Below are 12,092 nucleotides of genomic sequence, written 5' to 3' on the forward strand. Positions count from 1 at the left end.
ATTTAAAATAAATAAAGTCAGCTTTAACAAACAAAATTTAATCATAATTATAAGTGTCACCTTCAGCACTGCTCAGATTTCCAGTGGCCAACAGCCACAGACAGCTAGAGCTTCCTGGGCTGGGCAGTGCAGATGCAGAGCATTTTCATCAATTCAGAAAGGTGCATTGGGAACAGAGAGTGCACACCTTTATTGTGAGTGGGAGAATTGATAAAATATGTATGCTTGTGCTTTGAAACACTGGATAGTTGAGCGCCCCCCAAGAAAAGAAAATGATCTCCTATAGAGTGCCCTGGAAGAAACCAGGACAGAGGCTGACATTTATGCTCTCGAAGATGCAGAAGTACTCATTCCATGCACTGATTCCAATCAACTACTTATCACCAACAACTCCATTGCTCAGATTGAGTACACTAAAAAAACTGCCCCCTCAAAGATGCCTGGGGAAAATGGCTGATTCCAGATTTGGGGCCAGGAATGCAACAGAAAAGTGCACAGTGACCTATCGCATCAGGAAGAATTTGGAAAAGACTAAAAAGTCCGTGTTAAAATGGAGATCTTCACTTGAGTGCAGCAAGTCAGACTTATCAGGGAGATGTGGAATATTTTCTCTTACAGACTGAATTAAAGACCAGATGTCATAGTAGTAGCCAAACCTACTATTTTATAATATATATGAATTTAATTGGAGTTACCTGACGAAAGGGATGATGCTTCTCCCAGAAGCCATGGATTATTAAAAAGCCCAGTGCCAAGTGTGGAACACCCCCTCCAGCTGTTGGTCAGGGCTGTTCCAGTGATCCCCCAAAACAATGCAGGTATTGTTTTGATCTTGTTTCCTATTGTCATTGCTCTTGATTCCTATTGCTTAAGACACCACACACGTTGGCCACAGGGTATGGAGAAATCAAGTTGACACTGACCAGAAACCTTCCTTCCTATTACCTAGTTTTCCTATTACCAGAAGATACTACCAGGCTATTGAGTGGAGGAAAGTTGTCAATGTTCTTATTCCTCTGTGAACTACAATAATGGCCAACATGGCAAGATATACCCATGGGTCAACAGTGGCATGAATATCACAGAGGTAACCAAGTAACTTTATGTTTCAATTTAAGGCCCACTCCACAGGAGGAAACACTTGCCTAGTACTATAAATCTGATCATGATCCCATGGTTGGCGAGTTCAGAGGTCCCAGAGGTGAAACTACAACCACCACCACCACCACCACCACCACTACCACCACCACCACCACAACTAACACCATCACCACCACTAACACCACCACCACCACCACCACCATCACCACCACCACCATTACCACTAACACCACCACCATTACCAACACCACCATTAGCACCACCACCATCACCACCACCACCATTACCACCACCATCACTACTACCACAACCACCACCACCATCATCACCACCACCACCACTAATACCACCACCAAAATCACCACCACCACCATCATCACCACCACCACCACCACCACTAACACCACCACCAAAATTACCACCACCACCACCACTAACACCACCACCATTACCACCACCACCACCATTACCACCACCATCACCACCACCACCACCATCACCACCATCACCACCACCACCACCACCACCACCACCACCACCATCACCACCACCACCATCACCACCAGCACCACCACCACCACCACTAACACCACCACCATTACCACCAACCATCACCACCACCACCACCACCACCACCACCACCACCACCACCACCACTAACACCATCACCACCACTAACACCACCACAACCACCACCATCACCACCACCACCAATACCACCACCACTATCACTACTACTACCTTTACCACTAGTGCCATTACTACTACTCCTCTGGGAGGTGAACATTGTATGACACTTCCAGGTGTCACTAAGGTGAGCAAGTATTGCTGGAGAGATGAGAGAAGCTTCTTCATCAACTGATGTGTGTCATTAAATCACCAAGTTTCACGATAAGGGTCATTGGGTTTCCAAACCATCCAGGGAATGTCTCAAAAATACAAGAAACAACTGTTATCAGAAAACAGCACCACTATGTGGACATGGAGCCAGAAAAGCCCAGGAATTTTTGCCCCGCCTCTTCCCCATAAGCCCCATGCACAGTCACTGCCCTGCCAACAGCAGCCATGGCCAAAGGTCCCACTCTCTACACACTGCAGCTGCATGGCTCCCGTTGATCATAATGGCTGTTCCAACCCACTCTCGCAACAGTTTCTACTCAGTTCATTCTACACACAATAACATAACAACAACAAGAGTGAAATTGTGACTCTCTCCAAATCTTCCTTTCATAGTCATAATACAACTGAAAGACTATGAGAGTCATCTACCCTTTCCACCTCACACCGACATGACTACACTGTCCGCCCAGCCTCTAGGCTTGTCCTCTGCTCGTAGACCAAATGAGGTCCATGTGGACAAGCCCACCAACAAGGCTTGTATATCCCTTCTTCTTCTTGTCAATCAGGACTCGAGTCAAATGCTACCTGATGAAACCGACCTTTGGGGGGAACCCCACCTACAACAATCCCCATCACAGCCATTTTATGTCCACCTTGAGTTCTTTAAAGCACAAATAACATATGGAGTTGCTGCAATTACTGCTATCCTCTACTTACTGACAATTTAGCCATCTAACTCTGCTAGTCTTCTCAGTGCAGGAACCCGGTGCTCACAAAAGAGGCCACTATGTGAATATCTGGATAAACATACATGAAGGAATTGATTTATCTATTTGCTATGCCATGTAACACACTGGTATTTATGGGATTAACAAGAGGACATTGTATGGAATTAAGCAGTCTGTGATCCATATCCTGAAAGACAGAATGTAAAACCCACTAGCAATACTTTTTTTTTAATTTTTTAATTTATTTATTTATTAAAGATTTCTGTCTCTTCCCCGCCACCGCCTCCCATATCCCTCCCCCTCCCCCAATTAAGTCCCCCCCTCAGCCCGAAAAGCAATCAGGGTTCCCTGTCCTGTGGGAAGTCCAAGGAACCCCACCTCCATCCAGGTCTAGTAAGTTGAGCATCCAAACTGCCTAGGCTCCCACAAAGTCAGCGTGTGCAGTAGGATCAGAAACCCATTGCCATTGTTCTTGAGTTCTCAGTAGTCCTCATTGTCTGCTATGTTCAGAGAGTCCGGTTTTATCCCAGGCTTTTCCAGACCCAGGCCAGCTGGCCTTGGTGAGTTCTCAGTAGAACATCCCCTTTGTCTCAGTGTATGGGTGCACCCCTTGCGGTCCTGAGTTCCTTGCTCGTGCTCTCTCTCCTTCTGCTCCTGATTTGGACCTTGAGATTTATGTCCGGTGCTCCAATGTGGGTCTCTGTCTCTGTCTCCTTTCATCGCCTGCTGAAGGTTAATATTCAGGAGGATGCCTATATGTTTTTCTTTGGGTTCTCCTTATTTAGCTTCTCTAGTATCACTCATTATAGGCTCAATGTCCTTGGTTTAAGGCTAGAAACCAAATATGAGTGAGTACATCCCATGTTCCTCTTTTTGGGTCTGGCTTACCCCACTCAGGATAGTGTTTTCTATTTCCATCCATTTGTATGCAAAATTCAAGAAGTCCTTGGTTCTTACTGCTGAGTAGTACTCTAATATGTATATATTCCATACTTTCTTCATCCATTCTTCCATTGAAGGGCATCTAGGTTGTTTCCAGGTTCTGGCTATCACAAACAATGCTGCTATGAACATGGTAGAGCATATGCTTTTGTTGTATGATAAGGCCTCTCTTGGGTATATTCCCAAGAGTGGTATTGCTGGGTCCAGGGGTAAGTTGATCCCGAATTTCCTGAGAAACCACCATACTGCTTTCCAAAGTGGTTGCACAAGTTTGCATTCCCACCAGCAATGGATGAGTGTACCCCTTTCTCCACAACCTCTCCAACAAAGGCTATCATTGGTGTTTTTTATTTTACCCATTCTGACAGGTGTAAGATGGTATCTTAAAGTTGTCTTGATTTGCATTTCCCTGATCACTAAGGAAGTTGAGCATGACCTTAAGTGTCTTTTGGCCATTTGAAGTTCTTCTGTTGAGAATTCTCTGTTCAGCTCAATGCCCCATTTTATAATTGGGTTGGTTAGCCTTTTACGGTCTAGTTTCTTGAGATCTTTATATATTTTGGAGATCAGACCTTTGTCAGTTGCGGGGTTGGTGAAGATCTTCTCCCAGTTAGTGGGTTGCCTTTGTGTCTTAGCGACAGTGTCCTTTGCTTTACAGAAGCTTCTCAGTCTGGACAGCCATCAGAAAGAAGTGGCTATGCCACACCCCACTTCTCAGGTATTGATTCAGTGTCTGTTGTGGACCCAGATATCTAACATTTTAATAAGCATGATTTAGTGTCTGTCGTGGACACAGATATCTACCATTTTAATAAGCACTCCCTGCAAATGTGATGCAGTAATGCATGGCCCTTTCGGGGAAATGGTCTGATGGGGATGGCGTCCATTTCAGTCCGGGTCATTTAAAGGAACCCATGCAGACTTCTGTCATCTGGGGAGTCTATGAATGTCATTGTTCTACAGTGTGCTGCACTATGCTGCTACCTGCTCAACAGGATGTGTTCCTACAAGGCATCACAGACCAGCTACTGGTCACACGGATGGGAAGAGAAAAGGAAATGACTGACCTGGTGAGTCCCACATGATCTTGTCACTCTTGCTCAGGTAACAGGCTGACCAGACCACACCACACTTGGTTCTTCTCCAGGAGTTGGTTCTGCATGGAAAGTTCACTGTTTTCTCCCCTGCTCTACTAGAAGGCAGAGAAGGAGGAGAGAAATCTCATGGAGAGGGGAGGAAGGCAGATGAGAACGCTCATGCACTCTACTGTAGTGAATATAGGGATGGAGTAGTCTGTCTGCATCCAGTCAAGTCAAAGATGTGCAGTGACATCTTCCTCTTCTTTGTTGATCTCACTGACCCTTCCTATACAGACACACACACACACACAAACACACACACACTCACACACACACACACACACACACTCACACACTGGTGACACTGATGACTCACATACTGGAAACAAGGGCTCATGTCAGCTTCTTGTCAACCTTCTGTGTGTACTCTCTACAGTCTTGTTGTACTTCTCATAGAAGAGAACTGACATTGACAACCTTGAAAAGGAACAAACTTGGAAGATGAACACCTGACTCCCAAACTCCTTATAAACATAGAGAAATGAAGACAGTGTGCCTCATTGGTAATTACAATAAGACAGAAAAGAATATGAAGGGGACAGAAGAGTCACACACGTGTGAGGGGACACCTTTAGCAAAGACACAAAGACACTTCAGTGAAGCAGGCATATGCTGGTCACCGAGTTTTTCTGGGACTGTTGGTGGTTATAGGAGGTACAGCCCAGCATCGTGATCAGCTGCCTAAGGATAACCCTGTTCCTTTGATGACCATGACCTTGGTAAAGCTGGATCTATGATTAGGCTGCAGAAAAGAATTTCAGGAAAAGCCAGAATGAAGCAAAGCTTGTGAGCTTATTCATGCTATGGAAGAAGCTCACATAGTATAGGGATGGCTCAGGAATGAAGGCCTGAGTGAGGACTAGAGAGACTTGAGATTAGGGTGTGTGAGGAGGGCAGGAGAGTGAGAAATGTGAAGATTTTTATGGTTCTCAGAGTTACATTGTTACATTATTACATTGTTTGAAAATTACATGCTTTGAGTCTTTGAAATGGTTCTGTTTTTCCACTTGAAGAAAATATACAATAGGTTATTAAAAGTAAAAAATAATAATGCTTTTAAATGTTCTTATCCCTTTTAAAAAAATTTTAGTAAATTAAATTGTAAGGTGAATATGTGATTCTGCAAACATTCTGGTCCTAAGTAAGCATAATTAATTAATTTTTTTAATGTTTTTCACAAGGAAGTCTGTGCACCATCTGAGTGAATACCTATTGCTCACAGAGGACACCAGAGTTTGAGATCTCTCAGAACTGGAGTACAGACAGTTGTGAATCATCAGGTAGGTGCTGGGTATCAACCCTGGATCCTCTGGAAGACATCCAGTGATATTAAAGAATGAACCCTATCCTCAGACCCTAGTTTATTTGCTGTATTTTTTAAACACTATTTGGGATGTCTTTAGTACTACTTGCATTATATCTGTGGGTAATTTCGACTCTATCAGTTGGGTGGAGGCTTCTTGAATGTCAGTTAGAAAAATGTAAAAATGATCACAGGGACGGGTGGTGTTGGCTCACGCCTTTAATCCCAACACTTGGCAGGCAGAGGCTGGCAGATCTCTGTGAGTTCGAAGCCAGCCAGGTCTACAAGAGCTAGTTCCAGAACAGGAACTAAAAAGCTATGAAGAAACCCTGTCTCGAAAATCCAAAAAAAAAAAAAAAAATGATCACAGGGTGAGGGGCTGTGTATTCCCCTCTCATATCCCCTTCAATGCCCTGTTTTTCTGTCTTATTATGGGACAAGTGGGCATCCTCATGGACAAATATAAATATAGACAAGTTGTTTATCACCGGATACAAAAGTCAACCAAAATTAACAAATGATCTACATAGGACTAGAGAGACATCTCCGAGGTTAAGAGTGCCTTTGGCTATTGCAGAGGACCTGACTTCAGCTTACAGTCCCCATATGGTGGCCCAGAGATACCTATAACTCCAGATCCAGGGGAGCTGACAGTCTTTTCTGGTCTCAGCAAGCATCTGCATTCAAATGTGCATACGGCACACACAAACATATAGGCAGATACCCAGTAAATAGTGAAAGCAAATCTAAAAGGTAATTAATCCAAAATACAACCTAAGCATGAATCTTGTAACAGAAAGCAATTGAAAGAATTATAGACAAAATTCATAGATATAACAAACCCCTTTTATGAAAAGAAGAACTGGACTGTTAGGACTTCCATAAAGTGAAAAATGTACACTGTGATATAAAAGATATTTTCCCTGCCTGGGAAAAAATGAATGTAGGAAATTGTGTATTAGATGACAGCCTTATTGTTTCCAGAATACAGAAAGCCTAAAAAAGAGTCACTAAGAAAATACACAATTCATGAAATAAAAGTTGTCCAGAAGGGTGAGTAGATGCTCCACTAAGCGGAACATACAGCATCAACATCCTTAACACTTAGGGAAGAGAGACAGGTGACTCTAGGGGACTCTTGACACCCCCACAAAATATTCAGAAATAATAATACGAAGACCTGGCAAGGTTGTGGGGGATGAAACTATCATACTGACTGCTGGTAGCCATGGGAAATAGGACAATAACTTGGAAAAATATTTCTCAGTTTCTTGATATGTTAATTGTCATTTGACCAAAGCTGTAACAACTTTCCTGATGGAGCAGAGCTGTTACTTTGAGGAAAGCTTTCCCTGAAGCAGATCTGTAAGCTGCTAAGCTTATACTGACTTTGTGGTATTCCTTGCATCTGGACGGCCAGGATCCCTTTACATTTGAGCTGAAATGTTTACACTACACATATATGTTTTTAATTGTACTCATTGTCTGGCAGAAAGACATCTCCACTCTGCCTTATGGCATCCAGGTCCAGAAGGTACTAGCCAATCACAGTCCAGCCAGAGTCCTCAAAGCCTGGTCTGGCTGGTAGACAACCAGAGGCCTGCCCAGAGCTACAAGGCTTCCATTACAATGAGCAAAATGTGTGGTGGAGAAACAGGAGAGAAAGAGTAGGGGGATGGTTCATGTGCTGTGAAAAGAGGGAGAATAGAAGGTGGTAAGGAACAGGCTGAGGGGGTGGTCTTCTTCTCATTCATGGTCATGGGGTCATCAGGACCGAGGTTGCTACCAAAGGTCATTTCTGGGTCTCTGTTCTTATTGCAGCTTGGGTCTATGTTAACATCCATGGTCCACGCTGCCACCAAAGGGCACACAGGAGCCTGGAGTCTGGGCTGTGTCCTCTGGCCTTGTTGGGATCTGAGCGCTGTGTTGCCATTGGAGTGACAATGATCTGAGAGACCCGAGCTGCCAACCTGGGCCATGGTGTTGTCCATGCCTGAGCTGCTGACCAGGGCCATATCTGTGACCCAGCAGTAGCCAGGGTCTTTGTCTTCCTGACTCCTGTTACCATTGAAGGCCATGCGGATGCCTGAGGTGTGGGCCACCACCTGAGGCCACGTTGGTGTCCAAAGGCTTTGCTGCAGCTGGTGCCATCCTGATCTGTGTGGTCTGTGAAACCACCCGGGAAATGGTGACATCAAGGACGAGTTGTTGCCAGGATCATGTTGGGTCTATGGTCCTACCAGAGCTAGGGTATGTGCTGATGTTTGTGGCCCATGTTACTACAGGGGGCCTTAAGAGCCATGAATGATGATATCCAAGGGCCAGAGTGAGCTGGTTCTGCCCTTTGGTGGACATTGTGTCAAGAGCTGGCCCTGACTTTCACAGGAGAGCTAGTCCCACACCTCACCATGGGCATTGGAAAACTGGGCCTGGTGCCATGGGCATAGGTGAGCTGGCTTCGGCCCTATCCTTAGGCAGGCAGCTGATCAGCTCAGCTACCACCCAGGTCCATATTGGGGTTCTTGGCTTGGCCCATCCTAACATCTACACCATCTAAGGCCTACTGGAATGCTGGAATTGACTGGTCCTGGGGAACAATACCTGCAGAATCTCTGTTACTTGGGGTGACTGCAGGATATCCTAGAGGAGTTTTGTTGTGGGTCCCATGATGATAGTGTACCAGAAACTAGAGGCCATGAACAAGTTCAATGACTCATTGCAATGAAAGTTTACAAGTAAATATGTTGGACAAAAAGGTATACTGTGTGACTCACCTTATATGTAGATCGTATTAAAGTGTAATAGAAGCCCGAGTACTGCTTCTGATGACTTCAGTTGGATCCCCAGGACTCACATTGTGGAAGCAGAGAAATGACTCCTGCAAGTTGTCCTCTGACCTCTACAAGTACACTGTAGATCATGTATGGCCTTGCCAGACACACAAAATAGGCAGACAAATAAATGTAAAAAATGTAAATGGACATAACTTACCAAACACAAAACAAAAGCCAAAAATAACCGATGTTCTTATTGCTGACTGAAATAGACTCTAAAATGATTGCTTTTTTCAAGACATATATCTGAAACAAAGGCATTAAAATGTTAACTTGAACACTTAAAAAGAAGTAAACACATACCATCCAGGAACGAATTATTAGAAATCTAGAGTTATAATCTTAACGTTTAAGAAAGAACTAAAACTAAAGTGGAATAAAACAATTTTAAAACATGCAGTAATGTTATGTGTAAAATTCAGTAGGAGAATGCAAATCTTTCATACTTATATTTCAGTCACACAGCAAAATATGGATTGAAGGAGAATTACAAGAAAGTATAAAAGCCGATTAATAATTGCAGATGAATGCAAAGTAGATTTCTCAATGTGACCACAATCATAGGAAAATAATTTATTAAATGAGAGGCCCTGCATAACCTAACCTCAAAGGCATATGCCCTGGGAAGACATATGGAACTCTTAAGTCTGATATAATCTTTTTTGTTGAAAGCATGGATTATTCCGTGATGGGAACTTCATTTGATGTGTAATGCAGTTTCTCCCCCTTTCCTTATCAGCATTTACAGGTTATTATTGACAGTCAGAAACAAATGAGAGAAATGTCCCAGAGACAAGTCCATGGCCATCGTCACAGATATCACACGCAAAAGACATACATAATTTTGTAGCTCTCACTATCCTGTGTGTGGTCAGAGATGAATGTGTTTTAACGTGGTTGTACCCCTTGAGCTCTCAGTAAACACCAGGGAGCTAGGAGAGTGAGAATGAGAGGTGTCGTGTGTGTGTGTGTGTGTGTGTGTGTGTGTGTGTCTGTGTGTCTGTGTGTCTGTGTGTGTGTGTACAGGAATTCCTTGGCAGAGGCTGGTCTGCAAAGCCTGGTTGATTGACTCTTAGACCTGCAGTGATATGGAGATGGTGGAAGTCGCAGTCCCAGGGCCTAATTACAATTTCCTTTGTGTTCTCTTGAGCCCATGAGTAGCCACTCCTTGGGCCCCCTGAGTTGGACTTACTTAACACCTTGTCACTAACAGATGACGTTGGACCTGACATTTAAAATATCAGAATATGTCTCCTTATCAAAGCTTTAAGTTTCTACCAGTCAAAGGACTGCTTTTCATCACATAGCAGCTAGTGCCTGTAGCTGAGGTTTCTCTGCTTTACCATAACAGTCTACTTAATATTATCACCCATGTACTTAAGGAGAGTCTATAGTTTCTTCATTCTGTGATTATAAAAACTTCATGAAACTGTTTCCACATTGTAACTTGCAATTTGTACTAACATAAACCTGTCTCACTCATGTTTACTCACAGATATTTGACTCCAGAATGAACTCTCTTCTTCCTTCGAGGTGAGAGCTGTGTGTTTACATTGACATTTGTTAGTGTGTGTTGTGTATATACTCATGCTTGTGCAAATATGTCCCTGGATATATATGTGTGAAAGTTAGTTAATCACTTACTGCTGTGATAGGCTATGTGTTATAATTCTCCTGGTCCTCTTCAATGATGACCTGGTGTGTAGTACACTGCTTACTTATCTCCATAGTTCTTTACTCATGTGCTGACCGATATCAGTATGGCTCAACACCCATTTTCCCAAACTGTTTTCCTCTATTGCTGTTCTCTATTTCCATGCTCCATTTGTCCCAGTATGGCTAGAGGAATCCTTTTAAGATGGCATCTGTGTTCATCTGGTGCCTCTGGAGAATTTCCTGGGTCTACGCATTGTACTCTCTGAGCCCCTGTATGGAAAGGAAGTAATGATGCCTACCTCAAAGAATCATTTTCAGGGCCTGAATGGAGAGGAAACAAAACCTGTGTATTTTTGTGGTTGGCCGATTTCCCTTGCCCCCTTTGTGCTGCCCATGGAAGGCTGTGGCATGAAAGTAGGGGCCTGAGTGCACACAGAGAAGGGGAGTTCTTGCCATGGGAATGGGAAATGCACAAGCTCACATTCCCAGTATGTGTCTGCAGTCACAGTTATCACTGTATATGCCCAGGGTGGTGAGATGACCTGGGAGGAGGAAAAACATCATTGTGTACCTTCCATTGATGTCGTCTGCACAGACAAGCACCATCATTCCATCCCCTGGGATTTATGTGCTTCCTCATCCTGGTTTCCTCTATTTCATGAGTTTTCTTTTCCCTTCTGCTACCTTCTAGTGTAAACATAAAGGGAAATATCTGCAACCCAGAAGCAGGAGTTTGTATGGAAGAACCCAGTGTGCTGTGATGTCTGCCAGACCGGACAGAACATTGGGACAAAAGGGTGAGTTAGATCCCTTCCCCCATCCTTATCCATTCAATATAATAACAATACCTCATCTTCTGTTCATTAGCAATCCTGAGGTTAAACATGATCCTGTGTGCATAAATGCCTTCTCATCTCAGCTGGATAGAAAGACCAAAGCACTTTGGAGTAAGTATGTTACAGCAGCTATCCAAGATCTCCCTGATAAGAGCTAGAGAGTGGAACTCAAACATTGTGATTGCCTGCGAGTCTAACCCTATTTGATATTATTGTAATTATAGCTCCTTCACAATCACCCCTTGTAAGAACAAAATCTACAATACATTTACTCTATGTCTATAGAGGACCACATCACATCACTATGCTTCCTGCTTAAAACATCACACAGAACTGAGAGATATTAAGAGGAAAATGAAATTTGTGTTTTGTTTAATCATTTTCTGCATTGATTTTATTTTTCCTTCTTCCAGATATTTCTATGTTTCCTCTATATGTAGGGATAGGTCCCGCCCCTTGGGGGGCGTGTTCGCCTCGGGCTAATGTCTGCCTATAAATTTGGCGAGCATGCTCCCAGCCATCACTTCTGCTTTCCTGGTCTCCACGGGAACGGTGCTTCTGTAAGTCTATTTCTACATTAAAGCTATAGATATATATTTTTTTACAATCTGTCTGCATTTGTTTACGCCGTTACAGATTGGCGCCCGATGTGATGGACTAAACCCACTTAAAAAACCTGAGAAGGCTTACAAATAAGGGAGAGAGAGTTTAAC

General features: G+C 43.5%; 1 long non-coding RNA gene across 4 annotated transcripts; it reads left to right on the top strand.

The window, feature by feature from the left end:
* Positions 1 to 663: 663 nt before the first annotated feature.
* LOC121437022 lies at positions 664 to 11,874 on the top strand. 4 transcript variants are annotated; one of them, XR_005972917.1, is made up of 7 exons: positions 664 to 818; positions 4,270 to 4,681; positions 5,147 to 5,253; positions 5,932 to 6,030; positions 7,875 to 8,303; positions 10,383 to 10,420; positions 11,235 to 11,874. It is a non-coding gene; the product is annotated as an uncharacterized LOC121437022 (long non-coding RNA). The 4 variants fall into 4 exon arrangements; XR_005972916.1 differs by lacking the exon at positions 5,147 to 5,253 and having other exon boundaries at positions 4,270 to 4,329; positions 4,575 to 4,681; XR_005972914.1 differs by lacking the exon at positions 5,147 to 5,253.
* Positions 11,875 to 12,092: the final 218 nt, after the last annotated feature.

This window comes from Microtus oregoni, unplaced genomic scaffold (assembly GCF_018167655.1).
Source record: "Microtus oregoni isolate MIOR12 unplaced genomic scaffold, Mior012 000050F_029, whole genome shotgun sequence".
Taxonomy (NCBI): Eukaryota; Metazoa; Chordata; class Mammalia; order Rodentia; family Cricetidae; genus Microtus; species Microtus oregoni.